Genomic DNA, 11,567 nt, shown 5'->3' on the forward strand with positions numbered 1-11,567 from the left:
TAAGGAATATATCTATTTTTTCAGCATCATATGGCTACTTTACAAAATTGACCATGTGTTAGAGTATCATAGAACTTCTTTGTTGTTGTTTAGTCTCTTTAGTTCTGTCCAACTCTTTGTAACCCCATTTGGGGTTTTCTTAGCATATACTGGAGTTGTTTGCCATTTCTTTCTCCAGCTCATTTTACAGATAAGGAGCTAAGGCAAACAACATCAAGTGACTTGCCCAGGGTCACACAGCTAGCATCTCAGGCTGTATTTGAGCACATGAAGAGGAATCCTCCGGACTTCAGACCTGGTACTCTATCCACTGTGCCACCTAAATGCCCTTATAGATCTTATAAATAAATGCAAAAAGCCCAGAAGGTTAATCACATAATTTATAGAATATAACAATACAAAGTGCAATAAGGTCAGCAACCAAGACAACAATGACTTGTCAAGTGCTTACCACATCCCAGGCACTATTATTCTAAGTGTTGAGAATACAGATACAAGCAGAAAGAAGATAACCCCTGTCCACAAGGATCTTACATTGTAATTGAGGCAGACAAGACATTTTTTAGGAAACTAAAAAACAGGGGCAAGGTGGAGAAGTAATATCCTTAAAATGGAAATCCAAGGAGCCCAATAAGGGAAATAGGAATAATGGATTTAAGCTTAAATGCAGATGAAATAATTTAATCCTACATAACATAAATGACCCAATCACTGAAACAAATTATTATGTTAAAGAAAATGATAACAAGATACTATTCCACAATTTGACAGATATAGGTAAAGTGGTACTGAGGTAAGCATTTTCCCCCTCTAAACCTTCTGCCAACAAAAGAGAGAAAGAAAATATTAATGAATTGAGCATGTGACTAACGGAACTGGAAAATAAAAAAAAATTAAATTAATAAATCTAGTAAAAATGAAAGATAGAAATCATAAAAATCAAAGAAGAAATAATACTGGAAACTTAAATATATATATATGTATATATATATGATATATATATATTTCATATTTGTTCTAACCAAGAAAAAAATTACTAAAATTTAAACTGTATTTTATAACATATTGCTTTATAGCACTCACTAAAACTATTTGCTATTGCTCAACAAACTAAAACCAAGAAAAGTACATCAATGGAACAAACTATATAAAACTCAAATGAAATAAAAGATAACTATACCAGTGTTTGATAAGCCCAGCATACAAACTACTAGGGAAAGGGACAACTATTCTAAAGGCCTCCTGGGAAACCATGAAAGCATTTTGACAAAAATGAGGTTTAACTTATAATCTTACATTATATATGACAATCAACTCCAAATGGATATGTGAAATAAATATAAAAAAGTCATATCATCTTTAAAAAAAATGGAAAAAATGAATGAATGTACCTTTCTGATGAAATTCAGGGAAATTTTTATTTAAAGATTAGAGTTGATAATAATAATAAAAAAAAAACCTCTAAGCAAGCTAGTTAATCCTTTGACCCTACAGACAATTCTCCTAAAATCTTCAGAGAAGATACTGAGTTTCATTTGTAGAAGAAGTTTCTCTCCAGGAGATTCTTAGACTGATGAAATTGCTGGTCTAATTTTTTTTTAAATCTAATTTTAAAAAATTGATATATGTAAATATAGGGAATTATCACACTCATGTAAGTTCTTTGGCCAGTAGATTCCCTAGTAGATAAGGGCTCAAAAGATATAAGAATTAGTTTTTAGAAAAAAATAAATGCAAAAAATCAACAACCATATGTCAAAATGCTCCAAATTACTAAAAATGGAAATGCAAATTAAAATAACTCAAAGGTTTTCCTTTCAAACCCATGAAACTGACCAGTTTAATAAAAGATAGAAATAATTTTAGAGGGCTTGTGAAAAGACAAATACAGTGATAAATTGTTAGTTAATCCATGCTCTGGGGTTGGGGCAGGGCAGGGCAGGGAATGGGAATTGGCTGAAGAAACTATGGTATATGAACATAAAGTTCTTTTGCTATACAAAAAATTAATATAAGTAATTCAAAAGAAATATTAAAGATAAATAAGGAACAACTTGAAATGTTCAAGAACTCTAACCACTACAATGATCAACTGATTCCAGAGTACCAATGATGAACAATGTTACCTACCTCCTGGGTAAGAGCTGATGGACTCAATATACAGAGTCAGACATACTTTTTTTGGACATGACTGCTATGGTCATTTTTTTGTTTGTCTATGCATGTGTTACAAGGGTTTGATTTTTCTTTTTTCCCAGCTGAACTAGGGTGGGAAGAGAAGAAAGTAAATTCTTGTCAATTCTAAAAAAAAAATTAATAAAAAAAGATGCAAAATGAAGTAAAGAGAAAAACAGAGTGTTGTTCCTCAGTCATATCTGACTCTTCATGACCCCATTTTGAGTTTTCTTGGGAAAGATGCTGGAGTAGCTTGCAATTTCCTTCCTCAGCTCATTTTACAGATGAGAAAACTAAGGTAAACAGGGTTAAATGATGTGCCCAGAGTCATACATCTAGTATGTGTCTGAGATCACATTTGAACTCAGGTCATCCTAAATCCAAGCCTGGCATTCTATCTGCTGCATCACTTAGCTGCCCCAGAACAATACATAAAACAACTTTAACACTGTAAATAAAAACAATGATGAAAGCAGTCAGATTAATTGCAATTATCACTCCTCCCTGAGAACAAATGATAGAACACTGATACCTTCTCTTAGGAGAAAGATGAGGTACTCTAGATGTTGAAAGTTTTGTCAGACATGCCTGTTTTGTTGTTTGACTTTGCTTATATCTTTTCTTACAAAGAACTGTTTAATTGAGGACAGTTGGCCAGGGTATATGGACAAAAGATGCTGAATAAAAACCACAAGTCATCAATTAAGCTTTAACAGATCTCCAGCCAAAGTTTCTTAGTAAATAAATCTAAATGATAGCTAAAATTTTCCTTTAATTGGATTTATTACTCAGTGAGATACAATAACACCCATGCTTCTGTATCTATTTTCTGAATTGAATATGTTGGTACTATTTCTAGGAATAAAAAATATATGAAGATGAGAAAAAATACATCCAAAGTTAGCATGGGAGGGACAAGAGCAAGCCTATGCAATGAAATGCCTAATGAAAGAAGTAGAAATCAAGTTGCTGTGTGTAGCCTGTGCATTTGAATTCAGAGGACATGAAGTCAAATTCAACTCTCCTACTTCTTATAATTAAGTTTCTTAACACATCTGGGTATCACTTTCCTCCAGGTCCAAGTCTTTGAGCCTATAAAGACAACATAAGTTCCGAAATGGAAAGGACCTCAAAGGCCATCTTTGCCAAACTGCGCTGGAATGTTCTCTGCTATCTATGAAACATAGGATTCATCCTTTGCTTCAAGAATTCCAGTGAGATGAAACCTACTACCTACTTTATGAAGCAGTATAATATCTGAATAATTCCTTTCCCTCCCTTCCTCCATCCTCAAACCTCCAATCAATTATTAAGACACAGGGATGGAGCTGGGGATATGTAGAGAAGAGGGACTGATACTGTAATTTCATTGGTATAGGAAATATCAAATGAGGAAATTCCCTTTACTGATACAAGTGAGCACCTTCTTTGTAACTTAAAGTCTTAACTAGTTGCTTGGAAGTATTGTAAGGTTAAGTGACTTACCTAAAGTCAAACAGTCAAAATTTGTCTTATCAAGAGGAGGGAGGGGCAACTAGGTGGCACAGTGGCTAGAGCACCGGCCCTGAAGTCAGGAGGACCTGCCTTCAAATCCAATCTCAGACCAAACACTTGACACTTACTAGCTGTGTGACCCTGGGCAAGTCACTTAACCCCAATTGCCTAAAAAAAAAAAAAAAAAAAAAAAAGGAGGGAATTACACACAGTACTTCCTGGTTTGGATACCAGTTCACTATCCTTTGCTCCTGGATGCCCCTAGTAATACAAAGGCAAAAATGAAACAACCCTTTCTCTAAAGGAATGAAACAACCCCTTCTCTAAAGGAGCTTACATTCTGTTGACAGAATGTAAAATATAAACCTTTGAGGGGGATGAATGGGAGATTAATCAGGGGAACCCTTGACCAATTTGATGAATTCCCCCAATTATTTTGAGTATATTATAGAAGCTGGATATTTGTCTAGAGGAATCTGAATAGTGTGCCTCATGGAAGCAGGTATATTTACTGCCACCTTGATAAGAGGGCACAATGATTGTACCCCAATGATTACCTCCAAGATGATTGATGACAGAAAGGTACAGGGTGCAGATTCCAGTGAGAAAAGCCACCCTTCCTTTGTGGTCTGTCAAAGCAATCTGGTAGATCTTTTCATGCAGGCTTTCTTTCTTGGACTTACAGAAGCATCAGAATAGATTTTCAAATGTGTGGTAAAGGAGAAAATTTCTTTCTCTTCCTTACCCAGAAAGAGAAATTAATATTCCTATCAGAATAATTAGATATTGTACTAGTTTTATTTACTTGTCCAGATGACTTGAGTCTTATTGTCCTTCAAACTCCTAGAGTCTTCTACCTTTCTGCTTTCTTTTGTAAGTTACAGAATTAATATAGATATGTAGATTATATAATATGATAGATAGACAGATAGATGGATAGATGATTTACTAAGTGATCACTATGTGGCAGGGCCTATGTACCAAGAACTTTTATATACATTCAAGTAAACAAGGTAATCCCTGCCCTCAAGGAGCTTCCCACAATAATAGGGGAAGAAAACCCGTGAAGGGAATCTGAAATAGGAGAGGCGAATGATGGGCATCATGGCTTAGAACTGGTGCCTGTGAAGTGAGGTAGAGGCTTAACTTGAGCATGATAAGGTCAAAGTTTACATAGCTGAGCTCAGAGTGGTTCCTTGGGTAGAGTCTAAGTTCTTATCAATGATTTTCCCTATGTGTAGGTTAAGTTGGTTTGGGGTGAGATAAGCTGAATCTAGATTCTAAAGGTTCACAAATAGAAAACTAAGGTTTCTAAAGTTATTTTCTGGACAAAATATAATGAGTAAAGCTTTTTGAATGGAGGAATAACAAACTAGAAGCATTACTTAAGAATGATTAATCCCTAAGAATTACATGATATAAATTTTGAGTAGACAAGTTCTGATGTAATTGAAGTATTCTATTATTCAGTCATTTTCAATCATGTCTGACTCTTTGTGACCCACTTGAGGTTTTGCTGGCAAAGATACTGGAGTGGTTTGCCATTTCCTTCTCAAGCTCATTTTACAATTAAGGAAACTGAAGCAAACAGGATTAAGTGACTTGCCAAGAGTCATGCAGCTGGTAAGTATCTGAGGACAGATTTGAACTCAGAGAAATGAGTCTTCCTGACTCCAGTCCTGGCACTCTATCCACTTTGCCACTTAGCTGAAGTAGTCTAGGTGTGTGCAATACAATGAAGGGGTGCTATATTAACATTATTGAAGTAACTATTTTAAAAAAGGGATGGCTATGAGACACAATGTGAAAAAAAAGAATCAACAGGACTTAACTGGTTGAATTGTGGGGGCTATGAGGAAGAGAGAGAAATGATTTGAATAATATGTAGGAAGTAGAGTAAGGAAGATGAGATTCAAATCCTACTGCTAACATTTACTAGCTGTGCATCCCTAGGCAAGTTACTTAACTACCCTTGAAACTCAGTTTCCTTATCTGGAAAATGAGAGAGGTTAGATGAGATAGCATATAAATGCCCTAATCTCTAAATCTAAGACCCTGAGCTTCCAAGCCTATTACCCTTAGTGAAGTAAGACTTTTAGCCTTACTGAAAATAGGGAAGCCAATAAGACAGACATTATGAAAGATAGGATGATGATACATTTGGTTCTATAAATGTGTAGTTGGCATGAAACCTTGAATTTTGGAAAGAACACTTTCGGACTGGAGTCAGACTTCATAGCTCTGACTTCATACTTCCTAGCCTCCAATAAATGACTCAAACTCTCAGAGCCTCTTTTCTCATTCACAAACTAGATAACAATATCTATTCTACCTGTCTTGCAGGGTTGTTGTAAGGATTAAATAAAGTGACACAAGTGGAAACACTTTTAAAACTATCAAGTGTTATAAAGATGTAAAATGTTATTAAGGAGAAACACACCACTAAGACCATTTCTCTCTGTCTTGACTCTAAGGACTACACTGAGATTGGGGTTATGGAGGCACCTCTAGAGTGACATTAGGAATGGCTGCCTTGGCTGTGTGGTTTTCTTCATTCATTTCATTCTATTAGGTTTGAATTAGAGGGTAGGTCAACAATTCCAGCAGCAAAATTGGTCCAAATGAAAACGTCAGCAGATCCTGATTAACTGAGCAAGAGTCGGAACAAGAAGACTGACATGCAAGCACCAGAGACTGGCTGCTCACTCTGCCCTAGAGGTTTTGGGTAGTAAACTGAAACTCCAGAATATTCCATCTGGAGAAGGGTTGCCCCTAAATATGTAGCTCTACTAGGAAATGGCAATATGAAATACTACATACTGGAAAAATCAAAAGGGCAATGGACACAGAAAATTAAAGTAAGTAACAAAATAAATAAAATAATAGGAGTAGGATATGAAGGGGGGCTTCTAAGGCACAGTGAAAAAATTGAGACTCTTCTAGATTTAGAGAGTCCAACATTTCCCTGAACCAATGTTTAACAGCAATACAAAAAAAAAAAAGTACACACAAAAAACTTTTAAGAATAATCTATATCTGGGCAGCTAGGTGGCATAGTGGATAGAGCAACGACCCTGAAGTCAGGAGAACTTGAGTTCAAATCTGACCTCAGACACATAACACTCCCTAGCTGTGTGACTCTGGGCAAATCACTTAATCTCCATTGCCTCACCAAAAAAAAAAAAAAAAAGTAAGGATAATCTATCTATATCATTAACATTTTCTCCACCACTTTCTTAACTCTGGATATCAATAAAACAATAAGTCAAGGTTAAATTTGTAGCTTCCTATTTCCAAAGTGTAAATGCTCATCATGAAAATTTAATAATTGGCTCTCATAAGCCAATTCAATTTGACTCCTCCTTATTACCTTAGCCTGAGAGTAAGGCAAAACACAAAGGTAATATGGAAGAGCAATTAGACTTGTGTGGTTTGGCCCAAATGGGCAGAACCAAACACAATGAGTAGAAGTTGCAAAGGGGCAAATTTAGATGTGATGTCAGAAAAGAAATACTTCCTTATAATTAAAGCTGTTCAAAAGTAGAAAAGGCAAGCTAAAGACATGGTCAGTCTGCAATTAAATATTTCATAAGTGCCTACACTGTGCTAAGGATTGATGACATAAAAGAAAGACAAAAAAGAAAAGAAAGGAAAAAGGAAATATTTTTTTAAAAAGACCTTGTCCTCAAGGAGCTTACATTCTGAAAGTGACAACATGCAAATAAGCAGGTGTGTGTGTATAGATAGATAGATATAGATATCTATCTATACACACACACACACACACACATATATATATATAAAGATATGTATGTATGTATAGGCATATATATACACACATATATGTATGTATGTATGTATGTATATTCATATGTATACACATGTATATGGGTATATATATACACATATATATATGTGTGTGTGTATATATATGATATATGCAGAGTAGATGGAAGGAAGTCTAAAAGAACTGAGGAAAGGACCAGGAAAAGACTCTTACAGAAGGTAGAGCTTTGAACTGATTCTTGAAGGAAGCCAGAATAACTAAGAGGCAGAGGTAAAGCAAGAGAACATTCCAAGATTTGGAAGTAGCCAACTAAAGGCAAGGAGACAGGAGGAATATTGTGCTCTAGAGATTAAAAGTAGGCCAATGTAACTGTATCATAGAGGATGTGGAGAAGAGTAAAGTATAAGAACATGTATCTGGGTGGTTCAGTGGGTGGTAGGGCATTGGATAATGAGTCAAAAAGACCAGTTTATATACTGCCTCAGACACTTACTACCTGTGTGACTGAGAGCTAGTTTCTTCATCTGTAAAATGAAGATAAAAATAATGTCTACCTGGGAGGTAGATTGTTGTGAGGATGAAATGAGATATTTGCAAAGTGCTAACTTTAAAGTTCTTTATAAATGCAGCTACATTGATGGTGATGATGATGATGATGATGATGAAAGAAGGAGGAGGAGGAGGAACAGAAGAGAAGGAGAAGAAAAAGAAGGAGGAGGAGGAAAAGAATATGTGGATGATGACCAGAAAGGTAGAAAACAGTTTATAAAAATCTTCAAATATCATAAGGAGAAATTTATATTTTATCTTAAAGGAAATAGGGAACCACTGAATCTCACTGAGGAAGATGTTGACATGGTCAGAACTGCACCTTACCTTGGAGGATGGGTTGGAGTAGAATGTACCTGGAAGCAAGAAGACCAGTTAGAAGGCTATTTCAATAGTTCAAGCAAAGGGTGTTAAGGGTCTGAGCTATAGTTGTGGCTATAAAAGTGGAAAGAAGGGAATACACACAAGAGACATTTTGAAGGTAGAAACAGAAAGATTTGGCAAAAGATTAGATGTGGTGAGAGTGAAGAGTAGAAGATAATGCTGAGGTTGTAGGCCTGGGTGACTGGGGAAACAATGCAGCCCTTGACAGTAATCAGGAAGTCTGGTAGAAAGATAGTGAGTTCAATTATGGAAATCAATTATGGACGTCTATGAGCCATCTATTTTGAGATGGCTAAGAGACAGTTTGAAATGTTTGACTGTAGCTCAGGAAAGGCTGAATATATAAATTTGGAAATAAATTTTACTATTACTAAATATTATTATCTTGTTTGATCCTCAAAATAACTCTAGGAGGTAGGTACAGATTAAACTTAATGTGTTGTATATAAATTGTTTTGTTTTGTTTTCCCCCCAGAAAGCCACTTGTTAAACATTTACCAGCCTACCCTTACTTGTATCCTGTCCCATCTGCTACTCTATGACTTTCTAGATTTCTAGGGAGATAAATTTAATAAACTAATCCTTGCTCATGTGCTAATGGGAGAAGCTTAGAGGAGAACTTTGTCTTACCAAAACATATCCTTCCTTTTTTCTGATTTACATGTGTTTTCTATCATGACTTGCCAACTAGAATTTAAAGTTCTTTGAGGTTAGGAGCTGTTCCTTATTCTAATTCTGTGCCATCGTATAGTGCTGAACACACATTAAGTAGGGTAACAGGATTTTAGATGGAGAGCACTTTAGAAAACATCTAGTCCAATCCTTTCATCTATAGGTGATAAAACTGAAATTCAGTGAAGTAAAGTAATTTGGCCAAAATCACAGAGATAGTAACACAGCTAAGATGCAAGTTCAGTGTCTTCTGACCCAAATCCAGGTGCTTAATCCTTGTTAAATTATCAGTTGCCTTTTAGAGTCAATTCCTCTGATGTATCTCAGAAAGAAATATCCCCCATGGTGGTCATTTTTAACCAGTTAAGGAGGAAAGGTGGCATTATGACAGGTTATGAGAATTATATTATGATGGCTGATGAGATACTGCAACTACATGCATGTCAACTACATATGCTGCCTATTCTGCCTATGTAGAGTAGAAACTTAGAAATCAAGAGAGTCAGTTCTGTGCAGACCAGTAGCCAAGCTTTTGATGCTATGATTAGAAATGGAAGAGCATAATTTGGTAATAGGAAATGATAGAGAAATTCAAACATTTGAGTCTTAGTGATGTGAATGTCTTTTATTAACTAGTCATTCTACCTCCTATTTCTGGGTGTAACTCAGTGAACTAAAATACATACATGGGTTGTGACTCAGATACTGCAGCCACTCTGGCCGCTAAGAAATACAACTTGCACATTGAATGGATGTGCATCTGATGACATAAACAAAACCCCAAATCGACTTTGGTGACTATTTAACAGTGGTAAAACAACAATAATAGTTATTGTTGTTATTTTAATACTTTGTATTGATAAAGCATTAGATTAGATTAGATTAGATTTATACATTATTAGATTGTAAACTCCTTAAGGGCAGGGATTATCTTTTGCTTCTTTTTTATACCCAGAGCTTAGCACAGTACCTGAAGCATAATAGGTGCTTAATAAATGTTTACTGATTGATTAATATAGCACCTGATATGTGCCAGCCACTGTGCTAAGTGTTGTTTATAAATGTTATCTCATTTGCTCCTCACAAAAATCTAGGGAGGGAGATTTTACAGATAAGGAACCTGAGGCAGATAGTAGTCAAATGACTTGCCCAAGGTCACATAGCTAGTAAATATCTGAGACTGGTTTCGAATTCAGGTCTCCTTGGTCCTAGGTCCAGCTCTCTATCTAATGTGACACCTAGATGCCTCAACACAAAACCAGAAATGTAATAAGGACTAATAAGAAATATAGTAAGAACCACAGTTAGTAGGAAGCATTATTTATGTTTTTGACCAATAAATCAAAAAATATTTATTAAGTACCTTCTATGTGCCAGACACTATGTTTAGGTGCTGGTTACACAAGTACGAAGAATGAAACAAAGAATTTACATTCTAATAGGGTAGCAAGTACATATATAAATATATGCAGCATAAATATAAAGTGAATGAATGCAAATATACAGAAGGTAAAATGCAAGGTAGTTTGGGAAGGAGGATGCTAGCAGCTGGGGAGATGTGTGAAAACCTTAGGCCAAAACATTTGTTTAAGCTATATCCAGAAAGAAGAAAACGATCCTAAGAGGTGGAAGTAATGGAGGGAATGTATTCAAGACAAGGAGACAGATGACCAGTAAGATGACACAAGTACTGAAGATGGAGTGTCATGTTTAAGGAACAGAGAAAAACCATTTTGGTTGACTCACAGAGTGCGAGCAGAGGAGCAATGTCCATTGAGGAGAGAAAGATGGGATGAAGGAGCTAATGTTTTTTTCCCTAGAGGCCTTTAGAAGTTGTTTGAGGGGGGAAGTTAGGTGGTGCAGTGGATAAAGCACCGGCCCTGGCTTCAGGAGGACCTGAGTTTAAATCCAGCCTCAGACACATAACACTTTATAGCTGTGTGACCCTGGGCAAGTCACTTAACCCCGGGCAAGTCACTTAACCCCATTGCCTAGCCAAAAAAAAAAAAAGTTGATTGAGTAGGGTAATGACATGATCAGATCCATACTGAAGGAGAAACACTTTGTTAGCAGAATATAAGATGGACTTGAATGATGAGACTAATTAGGAGGAAGTTTTAATAATCTAGCTACCAGGTCATAAGAGCCTAAAAAAGGAAGTAGTTGTGTAAGTGGAGGGAATGAGTCAGATGAAAGAAATGATGTGAAGGTAGAAAAAGCAAGCTCTGACATTGACTGGACATGTGGCATGAGAGAAGGTGAGGAGTCAAGACTAATGCCATGGTAACAATTCTGGGGGACTAGAAGGATGGCACACTCCTTGATACATTTGAAAAACATGATATGTCTTTAAAATCAAAGTTATACGACATACAAATCAAGTCAAGTAGAATTTCCAAGGGTGTCAGGAAATTTTACTTCCTTTCTCATCTTTGAAAAATTATATTAAAAACAAACAAACAAACAAACAAACAAACAAACAAACAAACAAACAGAACAACTCTTT

The sequence above is a fragment of the Vombatus ursinus genome, unplaced genomic scaffold, assembly GCF_900497805.2.
Source record: "Vombatus ursinus unplaced genomic scaffold, bare-nosed wombat genome assembly UNPS02014830.1, whole genome shotgun sequence".
NCBI lineage: Eukaryota > Metazoa > Chordata > Mammalia > Diprotodontia > Vombatidae > Vombatus > Vombatus ursinus.